Here is a 14,757-nt window from a genome sequence, read left to right as displayed (position 1 = left end):
GTTATTCTGGATCCGTTTGAGGGTGTTTGGGACCGGTTTAACTCTCTAGTGTAGGCAGAAGGATGACCTGGGTGGCACTGACCTCTCCAGCTTTCTGGGGAAATATCTTGATACCCCCGCATCGTAAACAAACTTTGCCAGTCCTTGGACACCACATTCTTTAACTCATTAGCTCCCATGGTTCCTGTGGGAGGGATTGTGCTGGAAGGGTACTAGGTGTACTACCCTCCGCCCATCGACTCATAGGTCTCTACCGTGGGGTTCCCACTTTTATTAACTTTTGCAATTGCCCAGTTCCATTCTACACTGAGGACATTGGGCCCATATGGGTTAAATTCTAGCTCTGCCTCTGATGTAGCCAAGAAAAAAATATATTTGGCTGACCATAGGAGGTAAAATTATTGCCTGGGGCCAGACGAGAACATTGTTAAGTACCTCACATTTTTCTACGATGATTTACGTATGCTACTCATCTGACCAATTGAATAATGTTCCAAGAGACCTTTGAAGACGATAAAAGCTCTTTTCTGTGTGACTTTACATTTTGAGTAATTATTCCATCTTTTCTGTGTTTATAATTCTTCGACACAGTGCACTGTAAGTAGCATTATGTGGAGTGGCATGTGGTACATTCCGCCAGACATGGGCTGCAGGACCTATGTACAGGCGAGAGGCTAGACTGACAGAGTTGGGTCTGATGGTGAGGATAGACTACGACCTGCATGGCGACCTCATCTGCTCCCTTGTTGATGACGAACCAGGTCAGCCTTACTGTGATCTTACACTTCTGCTACGTCCTTTAAAAAATCCTAATAATCATCAGACCTGTTTCCATTGTTAGTTTAATGTCATCTATCTGCAGTTAATTATATTATTCCGTATATGAAGCACTACAGCAAAGTAGAATAAAAAGTACTTATTCGCAAATGTAAACCTACTCCTATATGAACTCCGACGAATACAAACAGAAGTTAATGAAGCAATCTGAATTTTAAACCATAGCAAAAACATACTTCTTACACACTCCTTTCCTAATTATTATTTAATAACAGTCAGTATAAGAGCTGAGACCCAATTATCACATGCTGTCTAAAGATTATGGGTAGTTCGACTATTTTGCGACATAACTGAATAATGGTTACTAATTCATGTAGAAAAATCACTGGTGTATGAGGCCAAACTGTAGACATTTCACTGGAGAGGTGAGGAACAACAGTGAGCATCAGTCCCTTCATGGTGTTTCTGTTGGTTTCTCAGACCCTGCGGAGCTGGCGTCACTGGTGCAGTCAGAGGCATGTAGCGGGCCTCCCCTCACCACCACACTATTCACACACACATACACCTTCTCCACACCAGTCACACCTGTCAGTGAGACCTTCTCCACATCAGTTAGTGAGACCTTTTCGACAATAGTCAGTGAATCACCCAGTGAGGGCCCATCACCAGTCAGTGAATCATCCAGTGAAGGCTCATCACCAGTCAGTGAATCATCGAGTGAAGGCTCATCACCAGTCAGTGAATCACCTAGTGAAGGCTCATCACCAGGCAGTGAATCACCCAGTGAGGGCCCAACACCAGGCAGTGAATCATCCAGTGAGGGCCCATCACCAGTCAGTGAATCATCCAGTGAGGGCCCAACACCAGTCAGTGAATCATCCAGTGAAGGCTCATCACCAGTCAGTGAATCACCCAGTGAGGGCCCAACACCAGGCAGTGAATCATCCAGTGAGGGCCCATCACCAGTCAGTGAATCATCCAGTGAGGGCCCAACACCAGTCAGTGAATCATCCAGTGAGGGCCCAACACCAGGCAGTGAATCACCCAGTGAGGGCCCAACACCAGGCAGTGAATCACCCAGTGAGGGCCCAACACCAGGCAGTGAATCATCCAGTGAGGGCCCATCACCAGTCAGTGAATCACCCAGTGAGGGCTCATCACCAGTCAGTGAATCACCCAGTGAGAGCCCATCACCAGGCAGTGAATCACCCAGTGAGGGCCCATCACCAGGCAGTGAATCATCCAGTGAGGGCCCAACACCAGTCAGTGAATCACCCAGTGAAAGCTCTTCACCAGTCAGTGAATCACCCAGTGAGGGCCCATCACCAGGCAGTGAATCATCCAGTGAAAGCTCTTCACCAGTCAGTGAATCACCCAGTGAGGGCCCATCACCAGGCAGTGAATTATCCAGTGAAAGCTCTTCACCAGTCAGTGAATCATCCAGTGAGGGCCCATCACCAGGCAGTGAATCATCCAGTGAAAGCTCTTCACCAGTCAGTGAATCATCCAGTGAGGGCCCATCACCAGGCAGTGAATTATCCAGTGAAAGCTCTTCACCAGTCAGTGAATCATCCAGTGAAAGCTCTTCACCAGTCAGTGAATCACCAAGTGAGGGCCCATCACCAGGCAGTGAATTATCCAGTGAAAGCTCTTCACCAGTCAGTGAATCATCCAGTGAGGGCCCATCACCAGGCAGTGAATCATCCAGTGAAAGCTCTTCACCAGTCAGTGAATCATCCAGTGAGGGCCCATCACCAGTCAGTGAATTATCCAGTGAAAGCTCTTCACCAGTCAGTGAATCATCCAGTGAAAGCTCTTCACCAGTCAGTGAATCACCAAGTGAGGGCCCATCACCAGTCAGTGAATCACCCAGTGAGGGCCCAACACCGGTCAGTGAATCACCCAGTGAGGGCCCAACACCAGTCAGTGAGAGTTCCGCTCAGCCCCCCTCTGAGAGCCCGACCCAACTGGTCACCAGTCAGCCACAAGAAAGCACTCCGTTTGAAGACTGTGTTGGCAACGTGGACACAGCAGTTCCCACAGACCACACTGACTCGCCCACAACTATACCTCAACCCACAACTATACCTCAACCCACAACTATACCTCAACCCACAACTATACCAACCACAACCACAACAACCACTCCTGCTCCCACCATTTCTTACGTTTGCCCCAGTGGATGGGAAATGTTCGAGAGTTCCTGCTATCACATCTCTACCAAAGAAGGCACCTGGGAAAAGGGGAGAGCTTACTGCAAGGAGAATGGTGGCGACTACGTTACTATTACTAGCGGAGATGAGAACGACTTTATTAAGAGTGAGTCCAAAATATACATCCTTGTATTGTCAGAGGTTCATATTCTCGTCAGTTTATAGACCAACATTTCTTCATATCGTGACATAAAGCATGCGACGTTTTAGTATTCTCATATAAAACATCTTTAACAGTTCAGTATGACCATAGTTTTAGTAAATATCGCAGACACGATAATTTAAGTGCTGTATGCAATACTGAAAGGAGTTCTGGAAGCAGTCTTCTTCTTGATGAGTATAGGACTGAAGTGTATAAAATGCATAAGTTCTATTAAGTAAATTATTCAGATACTATGTTTTTTGCAACTGTAAGTTTACTGACGACAGTTTATGTTGTTGTTGTTGTTTTTGTTGTTGGTATTATTATTATTATTATTATTATTGTTATTATTATTACTATTATTATTATGATTATTATTATTATTGTTATTATTTATTATTATCGTTATTATAATTATCATTATTATTATTATTATTACTATTAAAACTTCCTATATCCCTGTGAAAAGTTTATATGTTTTTGTCAATATTATTATTCTAGGGAAGATCTTCATCGTCGCCATTTGCACATCATTTGAGCTACTGCCTTCATTCTTAGCCATATTATAGTACTGGTTGACTGCTTCATCAGACCAGATATCATCCTTATCTGATTACCGGAACCCTGTTAGGATCCGAAACAAAATAACAAAACAAAGCCAAGTGACATTTTAAAAAATTCAAGAACAACTTAATTGAGTGATTGAAATTATTATGGACTATGCCTGGAACATGGTCAGAATGCAGTGCTTAAAATAGTCCACATTGGATCATTATTCCCTGAGATTGCTTATGGGCCAAAATTTTTACTACTCCGAAAGGCAGAGAAGTCACCCGATTTTACATGAAAAAAAAAAATAATAATAATACTAAAATAAAAGATAAAGTTAAAGCCACCAAACTTGCTTGACTTATAGATCTTGTTGACCTAAAATATCAGTGACCTTAACCTTAAGATCTCTTTATAGTTCGGCTTCTAATAGGCAAGTGCTGTGGGATGTTTTTATCATAATTGTCCTTGGACAATTTTACGGCGTTCTAATCATCATCATCATCATCATCATCATCATCATCATTATCATCTATCATAATGATCATGCGTTTCATTCTCCCATCTTTTCTGATGTCCAGGTCTTTTAACAACAAATACATGGATTGGTCTGAATGACAAAAGCAACGAAGGGAAGTTTGTCTGGGATTCGAATGATGCTGCAGCTTCCTTCACACGGTATGTTGTTTTTGTAGTTTTGTGGTTTCCATTATTTAAACTGCTGTAGTTGTTTAGTTCTCCACCAAACATTTCCGTTTCACCCAGCTTGTCTTGTGACAGCTTGAAATACAAATGACATCTGTACAGTATCTCTATTTCAATGATGGCTTTGTGCCTTAGTAGTCTTCATCCAAATTAACTTCCAAGCTCGTTGTTTCTTTATTGCAATACTGATTCTGTAACTTCATGTTTTTTTTTTTTTTTTTTTTTTTTTTGCCACCTCCTGTCTGTGTCTGACTCGGGTACGGCTGAGGCCATCTTCCCCTCAAGTATCCGCTTGGACCATGTGTCTTTATTACGATGTTGAATATGAAACTTAATTTATTTCTTCTCATCCATCCCTGTTTGCGTGTAATTCAGGTTTAACAGTGGTGAACCTAACAACGGGAAATGGCTCTGGAGCAACGAGGACTGTGTGGAGATGAGCAAGGATGATAATTATGAATGGAACGACGAAGGCTGTAATTCCAAGAGAAGGTGAGTTTTTATATTTGGACTGTCAGGGAAGTTGAATGTGGAGATGTTGGTAATATATGAATTAAAGGGGAAATTGTTGAATGCTGGTAGGAGTATGTGTGAGGACGCAAGGGTGGCAATGCATGATTAAAAAAAAAAATGTTTGATTTAAGTGATGGATTGAAATAAGGATGTTATATGTCTCCATGGTTTTTCATTATAAGCCGACATATACTATACATGGTGTTAAAACAAAAAAAATGCAAACAAGGCACTGAATGTCAGTGTGTCCGTGAGAGAGGACTGGGTTTGAATATTGCCTATGCTGTATTTGCTGATGATAATATTCAGCTGACTGCAAACTGGATGAGAGTTTGAACGCTTGATGAGCGATATTGGAAGTGTGTGTCAGAACCAAAAATTATAGCAATGAGTAAAGTCGTGGTATTTGAAAGGAGGCAGGTTACGTAGTTCACAGTGAATACTTTCATATATTCAGACAGTATGATGAGCAAGGACAGGAGTTTTGAGGATGAAGTGCAGAACAAATTTTAAGTTCGTGAATTCTTATATTCTGCAACAATATCCAAATTTCATCTTTGACATGGCAGCAAATAGCACTGGTTGTGATGCTGGTTCTGTGTTTAATAACGTGTGTGGTGACCAATAATTGGTAAAACTGGTTCTGACGTTGACACTGTGTTTGCTAAAGTATGCAGTGACCAACAGTGAGTAACAGCGGTTGTGATATTGGTGTTGCTCTTGGTGATGTGTGATAACTGACCCTATTACTATGACAGGTTTGCCTGCGAGAGGGCTCACATCATCATTCAAGGGTAGACAATTTTTGCTGTACTCTTCGCCAACCATCACGGACAACGGCTCAAACATCACTCGTACCACCAGCGCTAGACATCGTCACCGCTGAGCGAAATCAACAATGACTTAAACATCACTCTACCACCAGCACTTAACATCACTATTGAAGAGCGATGTTAACAACGACTCAAACATCACATGCTGCACGAACACTAATGAACACCAGTGTAAAGAAAAATAAACTTTTTCTTTTTGAAATAACAATGTCTGTTTGGCAGCAATGAATGTCAGGCAAGCGTCACTGTAAGTCGTAGCTCACAATGCTGACATCACATCTGGAATTATCCAAAGTTACAATATAACAAGGTTAACTGCAGATCAGCTCTAGCTTCGATTCCATGTGAGAAAATCATGCAGACATCCACTGTATACAGGCTACAGTGTACGAGTATGTTTTCATTATATTACTTGCCTCAAATGTCCCTTATATTAATATGATTTCAAATATATTATGCATTTAAAATATTATATATTATATATGGAGCTGTATGAATACCATCCAGAGATTTGAGAGACGAACAAATAAATAACTAGCAACAAGAGTATTTCATTCTACCAACAGGAAGATAGATTTAGATAACTCGACAGACAAAAAACGGTGAGATAGAGACAGATAGACAGAGAGATAAACAGGTAAGCAGAAAATAGGTAGATCTGGAGAACGAAGACGACATTAATATGGAAACAAACGCATGGACAGTCAGAGAGAGAGAGAGAGAGAGAGAGAGAGAGAGAGAGAGTGAGTTATATGGACAAGTAGTACCTCAAAAGACCTCACGACCTATACCAAGGAGGTAGACTACTACGAATGAATTTGTCAGGTACACGTTGCTACTCAGCTAGTGAGAGTAAAATATGATAATGATGAAGGCTCTCCCCACCCACTTCTCCCACCCGAAGAACGGACACGGAAAAGGTGGTGCACCTAACCCCGGGGGGAAATGGTCGGGCTAAGAAATTTTACAGGAAAGCAGGAAACGCTGAATCTACCACTATGTTAGGCTTCAAAAACTTTATCTAACCTAGCTTTAAGCTGCTCTGTTGAGGAACTGACAACAACCTGCAATGGCAGCTAATTCCAGGTACTGCAAGTCTTATATGTGAAGACAATATCAGTTATGGTGGTAACGGTACCCTACATGCCAAGTTTCCATCCATGATTGTTCGTTGACCTGCTATTTAAATTAGATATGTGCTGCGAGTCAGCGTTTTCAAATCAATGCAGGATTCTGATATTTTAATTTGCTGTCTGTACAATGTACTCTGGTATCCCTTTAGCCTGATGGATGGGATCATTTACGTAGCTCATGCCTGGACTTTTGCAAACCCCGCAGTACTATAACTGTGCAGCATACTCGTATTCCAGATACACGAGCACGGGAACTCATAGCACGGGTGAGGGGAGGGAAGAAGTTTTCCCTGAATATGTTCGAAGCCTCCCTGATTACCAGATAAGAGTAACTACTACTAAATATGCACAGTTCATTACTATATATCTAGATTTATCTATCTGTAGACATACATACACACATCTATCTATCTATCTGTAGCCAGACGCCTCAATCCCGTTTGGGGTGGCCACAAACAAATCGCCTCCAAGTCGCCCTGTCCCCCGCCATCTCACTGCCCTGCTCCCAACTCACACCCCCCTCTCTCATATTCCTCTCCACCCCATCCCTCCATCTCATCCTCGGCCTCCCCCTCCCTCTTCCTCCCTCCACCTCACTCACATACACTCTCTTCGTCAGTCTGTCACCCTCCATCCTCTCCACATGGACAAACCACCTCAGTGTGTTCCTCATAACCCTTCCTATCACATCCACATCTACACCACAACGCTCCTTTATATCCTCATCCTTTCCTATCACATCCACATCTACACCACAACGCTCCTTTATATCCTCATTCGTCAGCCTGTCTCTCCATGTGACTCCACAGGCTCCTCTTAAATAACTGATTTCCACTGCTCTCACTCTTGACTTGTGTCCTTCCAACAACGTCCAAGCTTCACTTCCATACGTTAGAGTTGGTATCACAATACTGTCATGTAGTAACTTTTTCACTTCCATGCTCACTTCCCTGTTTCTTATCACTGCTTTCAAAGAACCAGCAACCTTTCTTCCCTGCTGTACCCTTTCAAGCACTTCACCCTCCAAACCTCCATCCTTACTCATCACATTACATACATAAATATAAATATACATACATATATATATATATATATATATATATATATATATATATATATATATATATATATATATATACATACATAAATATAAATATACATACATATATATATATATATATATATATATATATATATATATATAAAAAATTACATCCTTACATACACACATACATACATACATATATATCTATCTATATCTATATACCTAGGTTGCTTCCCCCAAGGAAAGGGAGGTAGCCGAGCCAGGACGACACACTCCCCAATTACTTATCCATTCAAACACATTCATTTGCATCTTAGCCCCAAGGGGAGAACGGACATATCCTCACCGCACCACACCGCACAAGGGTCAACTGCGCAATGCAATCAGTGACATCCGCAGCAGGGCCCGACAGCAGAGCTGGTTTACCTCTGCCACATCATAACAGACCCATCCCCTTACCCACACCTGACATGACCAGCTGATCAGACCAAATGCAGGAGAATATCCCCTCAGGGCTGCGTCATCACTCATTCATTCACAATTTCTCTCCATTTATTTCTGTCATGCACAGCCACTCTTCCTTGCTCAACAGACATCCCTCTCACATCCAGTGCTCTCTTCACACTGTCCATCCATCCTATTCGTGGTCTTCCTCTCAGCCTTACACCTCTCACATCAGACCTAGTTATCTTTTTCACCAATCGCTCATTATCCATTCTCTCCATATGCCCAAACCATCGCAACACCCTCTGCTCAACTCTACCAGCCATCTCCCAAACAACTCCAGTTCTCCTTCGCACTTTATCATTTCGCACTCGATCCATACGCGTCACTCCACACATACTCCTCAGACACCTCATCTCCATTACATTCAAACTTTTCCTCTCTGCTACACCCATATTCCATGTTTCAGCCCCATATAACGCAGTCGGTACCACAACACCCTCATACAACTTTCTCTTTACATCCATTCTAATCGAACGACATCTAAACACTTTTTTCATTCCTCCCAGCACCTTTCCTACTTCATTTATTCTAAACTTCACTTCTGCATCTATTCTTCCATCCACAGCAACATGTGACCCTAGATATTTAAAACACTCTACCTCCTCAAGCAACTCGCCATTCAAAGCTATATTCATCCCCCTACCATCTACCAACCTCATACACTTCATCATTTTACTCTTATTCTCATTTACTTTCAATTTCCTCCTTATACACACCCTTCCAAACTCCTCTACCAACTGTCTCAATCTCTCCTCTGAATCAGCTACCAATGCAGTATCATCTGCAAACAGCAGCTGCTTCAGATTCCACTCTCCACCATCAACATTCACCAGACTCAGACCACCACCTAATACTCTTGCATTCACCTCCCTTACAACACCATCCATGTAAATATTAAACAACCAAGGCGACATCACACATCCCTGTCGCAGCCCCACTCTCACAGGAAACCAGTCACTCACAGCATTTCCCACTCTTACACACGCTCTACTATTTACATAAAAACTTTTCACCCCTTTTAGTAACCTATCATCAAGTCCATACAATCTTAAAACAGTCCACAAAGCCTCCCTATCAATTCTATCATACGCTTTCTCTAAATCCATGAATGCCCAAAACACATCCTTGCCTTTCGCTAAATACTTTTCACACACTTGTCTCACAGCAAACACCTGATCCACGCATCCCCTCCCTCTCCTAAAGCCACACTGCTCTTCACCAATCACTCCCTCTGTACCCTCTCTAACTCTCATAATTAACACTCTACCAAAAACCTTACCTACAACACTCAACAGACTTATGCCCCTAAAGCTAGTACATTCATACTTATCACCCTTGCCTTTATATAACGGGACCACACAAGCACTTACCCAGTCAATTGGCACCATACCTTTCACAAAGCACACATTCAACAATCTTACTAACCAGTCAACAATGGTCACTCCACCACCTTTCAGGCATTCCACAGCACACCCATCCATACCTGCAGCTTTCCCTGTTTTCATCACCTTTACTGCCTTCTCCACTTCCTCCTTCGTGATCAAAGAATCATTCAACTCTCCCAACACATTTATTCCTTGCACCCTTCCATCTGCCACAATCTCAGCCATCCTTTCCTCCTCTACATTTAACAATCTTTCAAAATACTCTGCCCATCTCTTCCTTACTGCATCCATCTCAATTAACATCCTTCCATCCTCTGCTTTTACTCGTTCTTCCTTCCCAGACTCTCCCTTTCGCACCCTTTTCACCTCCTTCCAAAACATTTTCTTATTCTGTTGAAAATTCTCTGTAAGCCGCCTACCCCACCTCTCATCTGCTGCCACTTTAGCATCACGCACAGCCCTTCTCGCCCTATTCCTCTTTTCCTTTTGCCTTTCATATGACATATATATATATATATATATATATCTATATCTATATATATATATATATATATATATATATATATATATATATATTTGTGCGTGTTTAAGTATTTTATTAGTTTAACATCTCATGTTCAGATCAATATACACACGAAAGTGATGGTCAGTAATGAATATGGCTCTACACAAAGGAAAACAATTAAATCAATAAATCTTCACACATTAATAATGCGAGATTTCAAACACTTGAAATATACTTCCCTTTAGAGATACCAGGATACCATCAGAAAGATCTACCCACATTAATTATCTTTCGCCCTGAAAGACTAATTTTCCTGGTCCTGTGGGGTGAAGGCAGGAAAGTTCCCCAGACCCCCGCCAAGTACGCCCATTCTTCCAGATGTGACCTAACAAGAGCATATACAGAAAGAAAGTTATCTCCTTGTTTCTGTATTTAAATTGCCTCTCACTATAACCTAAAAAACACTCTTTCTTTTTCTTTCTCTTTCTCCTCAATGCACTGTTTGGAGAACCTGAGGTCACTGCTAATTGGTAAACCTAGGTCTTTCTGTAAGTAGGTACTGCTGATTGCACTTCCTGACGTACCTAACAAAGAGTTGTTCGTTTGTTTGGATCTGCATGACTAATGTACATCACCCTTCACTCATCTAGGACGAACAGCATTTGCCACCTTTCAGACCACTCCCCTACTTTGACCGAGTCCCAACATAGTTCTTCTACCATCCCAAATAAAGAGGCATTAACTCCTGGCTTTGTGTCTTCTGCAAATCTTGCAGTTCGACTAATGATGCCCACATCTATATCACTGATGTAAATGACAGATAATAAATGAACCTTGAACAGAGTCCTAGAGAACCCCACTTGTAAATGATGAGTCATAGGTTTCCCCGCTGACTACTAATCTCTGGCGCTGGTCAGTCAACCAGTACTCAGTGCATGCAGCGAGTTCTCCCCAGTTCCCAGTGTGTGACATTTTGCTATCAACTGTCGATGAGGTACATTATTGAACGCCCTCCGGAAATCCAAATAACTGGTTTGGGATAAATTGGTGAAGCGAATGCTCAGCGAATCTATATGCTCAAAAGTGGCCCCCCAAAATCTCTTTTTGCCATAATACAAGTTTCAATATATATACCGCTGACAGTGTCAAGCAGTGACGTCAGTTATTACCTAGGAATGTCTCGACCCTTCCAACTGATTTTGTTCGAACTGGTGGGGTCGATTCAAACCTTAAATTATATATATATATATATATATATATATATATATATATATATATATATATATATATATATATATATATGGAATGCTGTCCTAACGGACACTGGTTCAAATCCCCACTGGGGCAGGGAACAGTTTATGGATTTGAATTTCATAAAAAGTAGACTTTACTGATCTACCAGAAGATCCACCAACAAGTCTTAAAAACACCCTTGCTAATATCATTTCACCAGTCCTATATGAGACAGCCCTAGCATGTATTCAGTATGGACGGTGGATGCTAGCGCCGAAGTGGTGACACTTGGAGATGTAGGAGGACTACTGGGCCTTGGGGATATGCCCTGGGGATAGGCTCTGAAGCCTTTGTCATATATATATATATATATATATATATATATATATATATATATATATATATATATATATATATACTGTACTGTATATACGCATTATATCTATCTGTCTATCTATCAATCTATATCTATCTATCTATCCATATATATATATATATATATATATATATATATATATATATATATATATATATATATATATATATATATATACATCTATTGCCAGACGCCATAATCCCGTAAGGGGTGGCCATTTGACTTTGAGTTATTTGTTTTACAGGGAGGGGCACTAACCCTCCACCAACCCACCTGCTGACACGTAGGGAACACGTATGGTTTGGTTATATGGTTACCACCCAGCGCTGTAAATGGTTTCTTGGCTCACAGGATACCATTTGGCTTGTTACTCAATGTAAAGCCACCTGTAAAGGAAAGAAAAGCAATAAGAAGTGACAGGAAAGATGGGAGAAATAGGATGACAGGAGGGCAAGCACAGAAAAAGAATGATTAAGGCTAAGAAAGATGTAGGCAGCACTACACCAAGTGCGTGGATAATGGTCGCCACCATCTACCACTAATACATACATACTGTAAATACATCAGCGCTCTTGTACTGCATCTATCCATCCATCCATCCATGCTCCATCATCCTTACATTTAAGATGAGAGTGACCAGCCTCACTCATCCGTGAGTGGCATTACGTGAACAATAAACCCCAACCATCCCTTGAATATATACCTGCACAGGCTCAATCCGATTGGAGAGCCTTCTTTAATCATTTAACAATATACCGAAAAACAGGCAAAGTACAGAATTGGCAAGATTATGACTGTAAAATGCAATAACGCCTTAGATGCAGGATAAGATCATAAGAATAACAAATGCTACAGTGTAAAAATGAAAACTAAGCCAATAATTGTATGCGGTTACCATTTATTTTATGGCTATAACAGCACTATGTATGAAAAAAAAAATCGTGGCTGAACAAGAGGAAAAGGCAGGATATTTTAGCTAGCTGCCAGCACTAAACCAGCCAAGTTGGCAACACTTACCAGCTGACGAAAACAACGAAAGTCTCTCTCTCTCTCTCTCTCTCTCTCTCTCTCTCTCGTCGTTACAGAGTTTAATAGTATACTAATTTTTTTTCGAGAAAATGTGAAGGAAGCTGAAATTCTGGACTTTGGAGAATTTTTAAAATTCCTCCTGGACGAAGATTTTGACACCTAAATGCAGGACATATCCGGGAAATCTGGACGTATGGAAACCCAAACATCTGTATTACTGAACTGTATAGAGAGCAACCTGAGAGAGCAAATAGTATGCAAATAACATAACTGCACATTAATTAAACATATGAAACATGCATAACTCTCATCTGTGGTCAGTGGAGTAGCGTGGGTTGCCAGCACTCGGGGAGGGAAAGTGTTGCGCCCTCTAACCCGTGGACAGTTAGCACTCCCTGAGTCCAGTATTGAACCTCTAACCCCCCAAGCACATGTATTGGATTTTAAGAAAGTACTACCCGCCGAGTGCCAGCTATTTTTAGCCTTATGGGTCGCCTTGTGCCGGCCATTTTTTGACCTTTTTTGGGGGGGCTAAAATGATAGATTTTGATATGAAAACCAAGATTTTCACCATTAAAATACTCACCAAAACTAGGAAATGGGTTTTATTGAGCCCTGCATACTCGTATACAGGCATTCCCACTCTCTCACACTTGCCACGTAGGTGAGAGAAAGCTATTTTCTATGTAAGGCAGACTCAGGTATTTATGCTGGGAAGGTATAGCAATGTTCAGTACACTTTTCTGATTACTTATTACTTCAACATCTGTCACAATTTGCGTGTCTCTCTCATTGTGAATGCAATGTCTTACACTTACTTGAAGATTGGTACTAAAATGCAGTATAGTGCCACAGGGGGCAACCTAACACCGCCAGAAGGAGCCCACAGAGGGGCAACGACAGCGCGCCAGGACTTAGGGTGACAACGACATAAGTCCGCCTGGGCTGTGCGCCCCTATGACCCAGAGCTCACCCACCACCACCATAACAGGAATACAAGACTACCTTCTGGGTGAGCCTTCCCCAACCAACATCGGGGTGGAGCTGTTACTCCAGCTCAAGTCAGCACCCCTGAGATGGCCGGTAGCCGCTCAACCCTCCTGAAGGAGACGGCCTGTAGCCGCTCTGAGGGAAAACAGGAGATGGCCTGCAGCTGTTCCCGCCTTCGTCAGGAGATGGCCTGTAGCCACTCTGAAGGTGTCCTTTCCGAGACGGCCTGTAGCGGCTCAACCCTCCTGAACGAGACGGCCTGTAGCCGCTCTGAGGGAAAACAGACGATGGCCTGTGGCCGCTCTGAGGGAAAACAGGAGATTTCAGGAGACGGCCTGTAGCGGCTCTGAAGGTGTCCTATCCGAGACGACCTGTAGTCACACAACCCTCCTGAAGGAGACGGCCTGCAGCTGCTCTGAGGGAAAACAGGAGATGGCCTGTAGCAGCTCTGAAGGTGTCCTATCCGAGACAGCCTGTAGTCACACAACCCTCCTAAAGGAGACGGCCTGCAGCTGCTCTGAGGGAAAACAGGAGACGGCCTGTAGCCGCTCCCACCTTCGTCAGGAGATGGCCTGTAGCCGCTATGAAGGTGCCCTTCCCGAGATGGCCTGTAGCTGCTCAATGCTCCTGAAGGAGACAGCCTGTAGCCGCTATGAGGGAAATCAGGAGATGGCCTGTAGCCTCTCTGAAGGTGCCCCTGTGTTGGCTTGTAGCTGCTCCCTTCCCTAGGACACAGCCAGTAGCCAGGCCTTAGTGACGGCCTGTAGCCATGCCCCTAGAAGGCCATGGCCAGTAGCCAGGCCCTACAGCAAAAGAGGCCAG

The sequence above is a fragment of the Coenobita brevimanus genome, chromosome 81 (genome assembly GCF_032717465.1).
Source record: "Coenobita brevimanus isolate Jiangsu-jjx chromosome 81, ASM3271746v2, whole genome shotgun sequence".
In the NCBI taxonomy this organism is placed as follows: domain Eukaryota; kingdom Metazoa; phylum Arthropoda; class Malacostraca; order Decapoda; family Coenobitidae; genus Coenobita; species Coenobita brevimanus.
Note: the sequence above shows the minus strand (reverse complement) of the source record.